We start from the raw sequence: 12,142 nt of genomic DNA, 5'->3' as shown, positions 1-12,142 counted from the left end.
ATGTGGACTCTGACCACAATCTATTGGTTATGACCTGTAGATTAAAACTGAAGAAACTGCAAAAATGTGGGAAATTAAGGAGATGGGACCTGGATAAACTGAAAGAACCAGAGGTTGTACAGAGTTTCAGGGAGAGCATAAGGGAACAATTGACAGGAATAGGGGAAAGAAATACAGTAGAAGAAGAATGGGTAGCTCTGAGGGATGTAGTAGTGAAGGCAGCAGAGGATAAAGTAGGTACAAAGACGAGGGCTGCTAGAAATCCTTGGGTAACAGAAGAAATATTGAAATTAATTGATGAAAGGAGAAAATATAAAAATTCAGTAAATGAAGCAGGCAAAAAGGAATACAAACGTCTCAAAAATGAGATCGACAGGAAGTGCAAAATGGCTAAACAGGGATGGCTAGAGGACAAATGTAAGGATGTAGAAGCTTATCTCACTAGGGGTAAGATAGATACTGCCTACAGGAAAATTAAAGAGACCTTTGGAGAGAAGAGAACCACGTGTATGAATATCAAGAGCTCAGATGGCAGCCCAGTTCTAAGCAAAGAAGGGAAGGCAGAAAGGTGGAAGGAGTATATAGAAGGTTTATACAAGGGTGATGTTCTTGAGGACAATATTATGGAAATGGAAGAGGATGTAGATGAAGACGAAATGGGAGATACTATACTGCTTGAAGAGTTTGACAGAGCACTGAAAGACCTGAGTCGAAACAAGGCCCCCGGAGTAGACAACATTCCATTAGAACTACTGACGGCCTTGGGACAACCAGTCCTGACAAAACTCTACCAGCTGGTGAGCAAGATGTATGAGACAGGCGAAATACCCTCAGACTTCAAGAAGAATATAATAATTCCAATCCCAAAGAAAGCAGGTGGTGACAGATGTGAAAATTACCGAACTATCAGTTTAATAAGCCACGGCTGCAAAATACTAACGCGAATTCTTTACAGACGAATGGAAAAACTGGTAGATGCAGACCTCGGGGAGGATCAGTTTGGATTCCTTCGAAATGTTGGAACACGTGAGGCAATACTGACCTTACGACTTATCTTAGAAGAAAGATTAAGAAAAGGCAAACCTACTTTTCTAGCATTTGTAGACTTAGAGAAAGCTTTTGACAATGTTGACTGGAATACACTCTTTCAAATTCTAAAGGTGGCAGGGGTAAAATACAGGGAGCGAAAGGCTATTTATAATTTGTACAGAAACCAGATGGCAGTCATAAGAGTCGAGGGGCATGAAAGGGAAGCAGTGGTTGGGAAGGGAGTGAGACAGGGTTGTAGCCTCTCCCCGATGTTATTCAATCTGTATATTGAGCAAGCAGTAAAGGAAACAAAAGAAAAATTTGGAGTAGGTATTAAAATTCATGGAGACGAAATAAAAACTTTGAGGTTCGCCGATGACATTGTAATTCTGTCAGAGACGGCAAAGGACTTGGAAGAGCAGCTGAACGGAATGGACAGTGTCTTGAAAGGAGGATATAAGATGAACATTAACAAAAGCAAAACGAGGATAATGGAATGTAGTCAAATTAAATCGGGTGATGCTGAGGGAATTAGATTAGGAAATGAGACAATTAAAGTAGTAAAGGAGTTTTGCTATTTAGGAAGTAAAATAACTGATGATGGTCGAAGTAGAGAGGATATAAAATGTAGACTGGCAATGGCAAGGAAAGCGTTTCTGAAGAAGAGAAATTTGTTAACATCGAATATAGATTTATGTATCAGGAAGTCGTTTCTGAAAGTATTTGTTTGGAGTGTAGCCATGTATGGAAGTGAAACATGGACGATAACTAGTTCGGACAAGAAGAGAATAGAAGCTTTCGAAATGTGGTGCTACAGAAGAATACTGAAGATAAGGTGGATAGAGCACGTAACTAATGAGGAGGTATTGAATAGGATTGGGGAGAAGAGAAGTTTGTGGCACAACTTGACTAGAAGAAGGGATCGGTTGGTAGGACATGTTTTGAGGCATCAAGGGATCACAAATTTAGCGTTGGAGGGCAGCGTGGAGGGTAAAAATCGTAGAGGGAGACCGAGAGATGAGTACACTAAGCAGATTCAGAAGGATGTAGGTTGCAGTAGGTACTGGGAGATGAAGCAGCTTGCACAGGATAGAGTAGCATGGAGAGCTGCATCAAACCAGTCTCAGGACGGAAGACAACAACAACAACAACAACAACAACATACCCATCTGCGACTCAGCATCTCTGCTACATGGTGAGAACCTCTTGGATGACTAGACATAGGACGGTCATATTCACAGGATATGTACAATAGTATGTTCTACAGAAGTGGTTAGTATTTGAACTACGGGAGTCCTCGGGTTCAAGGTCAACATCAATATCGCGATGCAAACCCGCCTGCCAGCAAAATGTGCCTGCAATTCTAGTTGTCTCTACAGAGCAAAGTTAATCAATTAGTATGGCATGAGCAGTCGCGCAGCATGCTTCGCAGACATATGAGCGGACTGTACCGTCAATCAGCGAGTTTGAAAGAGGGCCCATTATTGGCATGAAAGAATGTGATGCATCCATCCAGGAGTTACTAAATGCTGTGGGCACTGCGCACTAGGGATCCTGCATCTTTGTGTATTCTACATATCATCCAATGGAAAGATGTAGCAACAATTTTACCTGCCTTCTAAAAGTGAGTGCTGGCTACACCATACCTTGTGTGTGCTAAGTTGACAACACAGGAAAACTTGCCTGGGAATTCCCTAAAGTTGTCCAAGCTAGTAAAAACAACCTGGTCAATCAGAATAACCAATAAGAGAGCAATGAATGGATACCACATTATTTTTGTATGTCTACTATTAATCGTCATTTTTTCCTTCAACAATGTACACTCCTTGAAATTGAAATAAGAACACCGTGAATTCATTGTCCCAGGAAGGGGAAACTTTATTGACACGTTCCTGGGGTCAGATACATCACATGATCACACTGACAGAACCACAGGCACATAGACACAGGCAACAGAGCATGCACAATGTCGGCACTAGTACAGTGTATATCCACATTTCGCAGCAATGCAGGCTGCTATTCTCCCATGGAGACGATCATAGAGATGCTGGATGTAGTCCTGTGGAACGGCTTGCCATGCCATTTCCACCTGGCGCCTCAGTTGGACCATCGTTCGTGCTGGACGTGCAGACCGCGTGAGACGACGCTTCATCCAGTCCCAAACATGCTCAATGGGGGACAGATCCGGAGATCTTGCTGGCCAGAGTAGTTGACTTACACCTTCTAGAGCACGTTGGGTGGCATGGGATGCATGCGGACGTGCATTGTCCTGTTGGAACAGCAAGTTCCCTTGCCGATCTAGGAATGGTAGAACGATGGTTAGATGACGGTTTGGATGTACCGTGCACTATTCAGTGTCCCCTCGACGATCACCAGAGGTGTACGGCCAGTGTAGGAGATCGCTCCCCACACCATGATGCCGGGTGTTGGCCTTGTGTGCCTCGGTCGTATGCAGTCCTGATTGTGGCGCTCACCTGCACGGCGCCAAACACGCATACGACCATCATTGGCACCAAGCCAGAAGCGACTCTCATCGCTGAAGACGACACGTCTCCATTCGTCCCTCCATTCACGCCTGTCGCGACTCCACTGGAGGCGGGCTGCACGATGTTGGGGCGTGAGCGCGAAGACGGCCTAACGGTGTGCGGGACCGTAGCCCAGCTTCATGGAGACGGTTGCGAATGGTCCTCGCCGATACCCCAGGAGCAACGGTGTCCCTAATTTGCTGGGAAGTGGCGGTGCGGTCCCCTACGGCAAAAGTGCGGTCCCCTACGGCAAAAGTGCGGTCCCCTACGGCAAAAGTGCGGTCCCCTACGGCACTGCGTAGGATCCTACGGTCTTGGCGTGCATCCGTGCGTCGCTGCGGTCCAGTCCCAGGTCGACGGGCACGTGCACCTTCCGCCGACCACTGGCGACAACATCGATGTACTGTGGAGACCTCACGCCCCACGTGTTGAGCAATTCGGCGGTACGTCCACCCGGCTTCCCACATGCCCACTATACGCCCTCGCTCAAAGTCCGTCAACTGCACATACGGTTCAGGTCCACGCTGTCGCGGCATGCTACCAGTGTTAAAGACTGCGATGGAGCTCCGTATGCCACGGCAAACTGGCTGACACTGACGGCGGCGGTGCACAAATGCTGCGCAGCTAGCGCCATTCGACGGCCAACACCGCGGTTCCTGGTGTGTCCGCTGTGCTGTGCGTGTGATCATTGCTTGTACAGCCCTCTCGCAGTGTCCGGAGCAAGTATGGTGGGTCTGACACACCGGTGTCAATGTGTTCCTTTTTCCATTTCCAGGAGTGTATTTACTTTTCTTACAGTGGGCCCACTTTTGATACAGGCCATCTAGAGTGAAGGTTCCTTTCTTGTCGATGGACTATTGTACAATGTGTTGCAGTTTCACACTTGCAGCATATCTTTTGTGCTGCTCTTTCTCTGCCAGTTGCTGTGTGCTAATAGGATACAGTACTAATGTTTAACAACAGTAGAAAATGTTAAGAGAGTGAAATATAATCTTATCAAGCACTTGCAGACAGAAAAACAAGAAGAACTGAAGACTAAAGTTTGTTCATACATGTTAACAAGTTTGAAAAATTTGGGTTCTATGTGCAATGTATTTAACAATGTAGGTATCAATAATTGATGTTTCAAACATCTGACAATGAAATGTAATTGTTATAATTCATTTACTCATACTTCTGAATACAGTAAAAGTTTATTTGCCACTGAAACACCAGAGGTGTGACTGACTTTATGAAACCATCCTTATAGTGGTGTAGGACTGGATGCCAGATTTCACACATTTCAGCCATCAAACCTGGTGGACCCCAATCATAAAAATGCGACAAAAACAATATCTCACAAATGATCGAAACAATTAAAAATAACAGTAATCCAACCCGGAGCTCTGTGGTATAAATGGCTAAGGCTTTATGCTTATAAGCTTAAGACTGCATGTTCAGTACTTACAGAATCATAACTTTTTTTTAAATCCTTATCAAAATGAGCATGGGTTTTAGTTCTATTTGTTTATTTCGGATTTACATACAATTCTTTCTTTGATCTTAATTTCTGAGCCTTGAAAGCTCCAATTCAATCATTATGTAACTTCACAAATTTGCAGAAATTTAATGAAGTTAATTTCTATTTAAGAGTGTAATTGGAGCAAGGAAATGTTTATATTTTCTCAGAGTGCAAAAAGAATTTATGTTTTAAATGTTTGTTCACCATTCAAGAAAATATACATACTGTTTTGAGAACAAAGTAAAGTCTTGGTTTATATTATATTCTAAACATTGGAGCCCAAAGCAAATGGAAGGTCTCTTCTTAGCATTTGCTGCAGGTCCTGCTCTGGCTTAATACAGTACTGCATATTTTCTGAGGTGGAGATTCAGCACTGGCTTTAGCTGAAAATGATCGTGAGCAAACTGTCTAAAAACTTTACTTGTGGGGTAGTGTACAAGAAAAAATGCAAGTAGTACTTCTTCAGCACCAAGCATTAATTTTTGCGTAAAGTGCACAATAAAGGTCATATAATTGTTTTCTATGAGTTGTACACAATATACTCTATGTGATCAAAAGTATCCAGACACCACCAAAAACATTGTTTTCATTATAAGGTACATTGTGCTGCCACCTACTGCCTGGTACTCCATATCAGTGACATCCATAATGGTGTGGACAGGATCCTCTGATCCAAGTGAACCGATCACTGACTGGAAATGGCTATGTTTGGTTACTTGGAGACCATTTGCAGCCATTAATTGCTTTACAGACATGTCCAAATTATTAGACTAAACAATTATTTTTGATACTCTTAAGTTTTCTAGTGTAAAAATAGGAAAGAAAAGTATAATAATTGATTTGTTTTAATGGTTTGAGTGATGCCTCAAAATTTCGCTGCCAAGCAACTCACAGCCCACTGAATTTTTCACATTTGGTAACATTTGAGTTTCCCCTCCGAATCGTGTTGGTGTTAGATGTCTGTGTAAATGCTTTGAAACTGTGTTAACAGTAATGTTTTATGTTTCTGTGGTGTACTTCAGCTTGTTATTTATTCTGCCAACTTCTTGCTACATTAACAAGACATTATATAGCTTGGAACTTGCATGTTTTTAGCTATAGGAATAAATCAAGGAGTTCCCAAAGAAAGTGAAGTTATGGGGAAGACAAAAGATGTTTCACTTCAGAAAGTTTTGGCTGTGGTATCACTTCTTGCTGAAAATCATTATACACAGTAAGAAATTGCTGACAGAATGAGAATATCACAGAAACCTGCCAGCAGAATCAAACTTTCAATGCAGAAAGGTGGTGAATACAAGCCCAATGGGAAAGGAAAATGTGGACATAAAAGAAAACTCAGTCTTAGAACAATGAGAAGACTTACAAATGTGGCAACAATGAACCGTAAACTTACTTCAACAGACTCGAGCCATCAGCTGAAAGGTTTGGGTGTCAAAGTTTCACCTGTGTCAGTGAGGAGGAGGCTGTTTGAATGTCGTTTAACAGCATGCTGACCAAGGAAAAAACAGGAAATTATAGTTGCTAAGAAAACCAAAAGATTTCAGTGGAGTAAACAACTTCAGGAGTGGACAAGTGAGAACTGGGCTAAGATATGTGCAATGATATGGTAAATTAAGGGGGTCTGATCTCTAAAGTTAAAAGTTTTGGCTTGAAATTATGATGTTTTATTGATATTAAATGAATTTTGGGACTGTTGAGGCCTACTATGCTACTATTCCCAAATTTTCTAACTTGCAATGTTGTACACATGCTGCAGGTATGCTTCAGTGATGAATCTGTATTCACTGTGGTGGAAGAAAGCAGCCAGTATGTTCATTGCAGACCTGGAGAACAGTTTTGTTATGGTTTGGAGTGTGATGTCTGTGAAAGGCCCTGGCAGGTTACACATTGTTGAAGGGACAATGAGGCAAGAACAATGTAAAGGAATCCTTGAAATGGAACTTTTCCCCCAAATAAATGAGTGGTTTCCTAATAATGATACCATTTTTATGCATGATGGGGCACCTTGCCACAAAGCCAAAAGTGTTTTCAAGTACTTGGAAGAAAAACAATTGAAAGGGTTGCCCTGGCCAGGGAATAGCTCTTATCTACATCTACATCCATACTCCGCAAGCCACCTGACGGTGTGTGGCGGAGGGTACCCTGAGTACCTCTATCGGTTCTCCCTTCTATTCCAGTCTCGTATTGTACGTGGAAAGAAGGATTGTCGGTACGCTTCTGTGTGGGCTCTAATCTCTCTGATTTTATCCTCATGGTCTCTTCGCGAGATATACGTAGGAGGGAGCAATATACTGCTTGACTCTTCGGTGAAGGTATGTTCTCTAAACTTTAACAAAAGCCCGTACCGAGCTACTGAGCGTCTGTCTCTCCTGCAGAGTCTTCCATTGGAGTTTATCTATCATCTCCGTAACGCTTTCGCAATTACTAAATGATCCTGTAACGAAGCGCGCTGCTCTCCGTTAGATCTTCTCTATCTCTTCTATCAACCCTACCTGGTGCGGATCCCACACTGCTGAGCAGTATTCAAGCATTGGGCGAACAAGCGTACTGTAACCTACTTCCTTTGTTGTCGGATTGCATTTCCTTAGGATTCTTCCAATGAATCTCAGTCTGGCATCTGCTTTACCGACGATCAACTTTATATGATCATTCCATTTTAAATCACTCCTAATGAGTACTCCCAGATAATTTATGGAATTAACTGCTTCCAGTTGCTGACCTGCTATTTTGTAGCTAAATGATAAGGGACCTATCTTTCTATGTATTCACATCACATTACACTTCGCTACATTGAGATTCAATTGCCATTCCGTGCACCATGCGTCAATTCGCTGCAGATCCTCCTGCATTTCAGTACAATTTTCCATTGTTGCAACCTCTCGATACACCACAGCATCATCTGCAAAAAGCCTCAGTGAACTTCCGATGTCATCCACCAGGTCATTTATGTATATTGTGAATAGCAACGGTCCTATGACACTCCCCTGCGGCACACCTGAAATCACTCTTACTTTGGAAGACTTCTCACCATTGAGATTGACACGCTGCGTTCTGTTATCTAGGAACTCCTCAACCCAATCACACAATTGGTCTGATAGTCCGCATGCTCTTACTTTGTTCATTAAACGACTGTGGGGAACTGTGTCAAATGCCTTGCGGAAGTTAAGAACCACGGCATCTACCTAGGAATCCGTGTCTATGGCCCTCTGAGTCTCGTGGACGAATAGCGCGAGCCATGAACCCAACTGAAAATTTATGGGCTATTGTGAGACAGAGGATAAGGAAATCTGTAACAACCACCAAAGAAGGTCGAATGGAGAAAGTAGAGGAAATTTGGTACCATGACAATGATATAAAAGAGTCATGAGAAAAGTTAATAGAAACTATGCCAAACAGGATAAAAATGTTGATTACGAACAATGGCATGCATACAGAGTACTGAATATACACTTATAATCTGTATGTGGATGTAAATGGGTAATAAATGTAAAGTTTTGGAAAAAATTGTCTTTCGTCTAATAATTTGAATAAATTTGTATGTTCCCAAACAATGATGGAATTTTTATAGATGACTATGCACTACGTCACCGGGCCACAATTGTTCGCCACTGGTTTGAACAATATTCTGGACAATTGCATTGAATGATTTAGCCCCCCATATTGCCCGACACGAATCTGATCAAACATTTACGGGACATAGTCGAGAGGACAGTTCGATCACAAAATCTGGCAATGGCAACCCTTTCGGAATTATGGACAGTGTAGCTTAGTATGTCTGTACAGACTTCCCACAACTTGTCTAGTCCATGGCACGGCACATTGTTTCACTATGCAGGGCAGCAGGAGGTACAACACGATGTAAAGAGGTATCCCATGATTTTTGGCACTTCAGAGTACGTGCACAGCATGCCAATCAACGTGTTAATCCTGAGCGCAGATCGGACATGGATGTTGATCTACAGACAAACAAATGATTACAATTTCAGAAAAAATGGAAGATTTATTGAAAAGAAAGAGCTTCACAAGTTGAGAAAGTCAATTACACATTGGTCCACATCTGCAAGAAGCCATTCAGCTCAGGAGTGATTGACAGAATTGTTGGATATCCTCCTCAGTGACTGTTGTTGTTGTGGTCTTCAGTCCTGAGACTGGTTTGATGCAGCTCTCCATGCTACTCTATCCTGTGCAAGCTTCTTCATCTCCCAGTACGTACTGCAACCTACATCCTTCTGAATCTGCTTAGTGTATTCATCTCTTGGTCTCCCTCTACGATTTTTTCCTCCACACTGCCCTCCAATACTAAATTGGTGATCCCTTGATGCCTCAGAACATGTCCTACCAACCGATCCCTTCTTCTGGTCAAGTTGTGCCACAAACTCCTCTTCTCCCCAATTCTATTCAATATCTCCTCATTAGTTATGTGATCTATCCATCTAATCTTCAGCGTTCTTCTGTAGCATCACTTTTCGAAAGCTTCTATTCTCTTCTTGTCTAAGCTATTTATCGTCCATGTTTCACTTCCATACATGGCTACCCTCCAAACAAATACTTTCTGAAATGACTTCCTGACACTTAAATTTATACTCTAAACGCTTTCTTTGCCGTTGCCAGTCTACATTTTATATCCTCTCTACATTGCCCATCATCAGATATTTTGCTCCCCAAATAGCAAAATTCCTTTACTTCTTTAAGTGTCTCATTTCCTAATCTAATTCCCTCAGCATCACCCGATTTAATTCGACTACATTCCATTATCCTCGTTTTGCTTTTGTTGATGTTCATCTTACACCCTCCTTTCAAGACACTGTCCATTCCATTCAACTGCTCTTCCAAGTCCTTTGCTGTCTCTGACAGAATTACAATGTCATTGGTGAAGTTCAAAGTTTTCATTTCTTCCCCATGGATTTTAATTCCTACTCTGAATTTTTCTTTTGTTTCCTTTATTGCTTGCTCAATATACAGATTGAATAACATCGGGGAGAGGCTACAACCTTGTCTCACTCCCTTCCCAACCACTGCTTCCCTTTCATGTTCCTCGACTCTCATAACTGCCATCTGCCTTCTCTACAAATTGTAAATAGCCTTTCGATCCCTGTATTTTACCCCTACCACCTTCAGAATTTGAAAGTGTGTATTCCAGTCAACATTCTAAAAACTTTCTCTAAGTCTACAAATGCTAGAAACGTGGGTTTGCCTTCCCTTAATCTATCTTCTAAGATAAGTCGTAGGGTCAGTATTGCCTCAAGTGTTCCAACATTTCTGCGGAATCCAAACTGATCTTCCCCGAGATTGGCTTCTACCAGCTTTTCCATTTGTCTGTAAAGAAGTCGCGAAAGTATTTTGCAGCCGTGACATATAAAACGGATAGTTCGGTAATTTTCATATCTGTCAACACCTGCTTTCTTTGGAAGTGGAATTATTATATTCTTCTTGCAGTCTGATGTCATTTCGCCTGTCTCATACATCTTGCTCACCAGATGGTCGAGTTTTGTCAGTGCTGGCTCTCCCACGCCTGTCAATAGTTGTAATGGAATGTTGTCTATTTGGGAGGCAGGCAGGCAGGCAGAACAGGGTGTGGGAGAGGAGCTATGTGAAAAAGACAGTGCATGATATGGACTTGGAAATACATGATACAGACGTAAAAGAGTGGTGTGGAAAGATGAATTGCTTTAATAATTATAAAAGGTGGCAAATTTATTTACACACTGTCTTTTAAATAGATATGATGGTATCTGATACTCAAGTACTAATGCAAAGAAATGTAATGATGCTCAAATGCTTTAAATTCTTGCTATAATTTAATCTTTAAAATTTAATAATTCTCTTCCTGTTAATATTTAATTAATTTTAAATTAATTAATTTTAATATTTAATTAATAATTTAATTAATCATTCAGATCTTGTAACACTGATGGCGTTAAAATTTAGAGTTGTTCAGTCCCTGTTTTGTTTTCTTTCAAACGTTGCGAGCCAGCGATGGTGCAATGCTGTTCGCTTTCAAGCCTAGACATTTATAAAAATCAGGTCCAGGAAACACTTTTGTGATCACAGTTTGCTATTTACACGATATTCACGTAATTGTACTGATTAAGAGTTATTGTTTCCGAAAGATGCAGGTGCGATTAAAGCTGTGTGTACTTTTGCGTGTATAATGGAAATATTCCTAACAAATCACGTAACAAACAGTAACACGCGAATCACAACCGTGGTCAAACGAAGAAAGTATATGATGACATAAATGTTCTTCGCTGTTATTCAGGACAAGTTTAGATTAAACACCGCACTTTTCAGTCTTTAGAAATCACAAGATGACACATTTTAGAGATATTTGTTTTGAATTACTTGTATTTACACACACACACACACACACACACACACACACACACACCTTGTTATAGCCTTTATACATTCACATTACATACATCGATTAAGAAACTTTTCTTTCTCTACCGAGCAGTATGAGAACAAAATCTGCCCAGACAAAATGTCTTACGTAGAATCAATTCTCACTTAACAATCATGTATAGGTCCATAGTACAAACAATGCTAGTTTATTCCGTGCACTAGAAAGTCTTTGATTCACTGAGCACAAAAATTATAATTACATTTTTAATATCGTCAATTCTTCTTTATATCATGAAAATAAGGTTTGACATCATTGTAATATTATTTTTCATCGTTGTAGCACTATGCAGAGGAGGAAGGGAAAAATGTAAGGTGAGGCAATGGGAAACTAGCTAGCAGGGATTTTGGCAATGGGCACTGCGAGAGGGCAGGATATGCTGAAGAGACGGCTCCGACCTGCATAGCTCGTGCTGGAAGGGAGCATCCAAATGGCCCTCATAGTGAAGCAGCCGCTGAAGTCATCTGTGTTGCCCAGGAAACTGTTTTCAATAATTAATAATCAATTATCAGTCTCACTGTAGCCACAGGTGTGCACATTTGGGTGTCTTGTGTGGTTTTCTGTGTGACTGTGCATATTATTACTAGACAAAGCATAAGAGCTCAAAAGCTAGTGTGAACACACTTTTCTGTTGCATGTCTGTATGCTCCACACATCAGCTGGCTAAAGGTGAGTGATTGCCTT

The 12,142-nt window shown here is 41.5% G+C and overlaps 1 protein-coding gene across 4 annotated transcripts in view; it reads right to left on the bottom strand.

The window, feature by feature from the left end:
- Positions 1 to 12,142, bottom strand: part of LOC126295208 (histone acetyltransferase KAT2A) — a 298,502-nt gene that overhangs the window by 248,942 nt on the left and 37,418 nt on the right. The window lies entirely within an intron of this gene.

This window comes from Schistocerca gregaria, chromosome 11, assembly GCF_023897955.1.
Source record: "Schistocerca gregaria isolate iqSchGreg1 chromosome 11, iqSchGreg1.2, whole genome shotgun sequence".
Classification (NCBI taxonomy): domain Eukaryota; kingdom Metazoa; phylum Arthropoda; class Insecta; order Orthoptera; family Acrididae; genus Schistocerca; species Schistocerca gregaria.
Note: the sequence above shows the minus strand (reverse complement) of the source record. Positions and strands in the feature narration are given on the sequence as shown.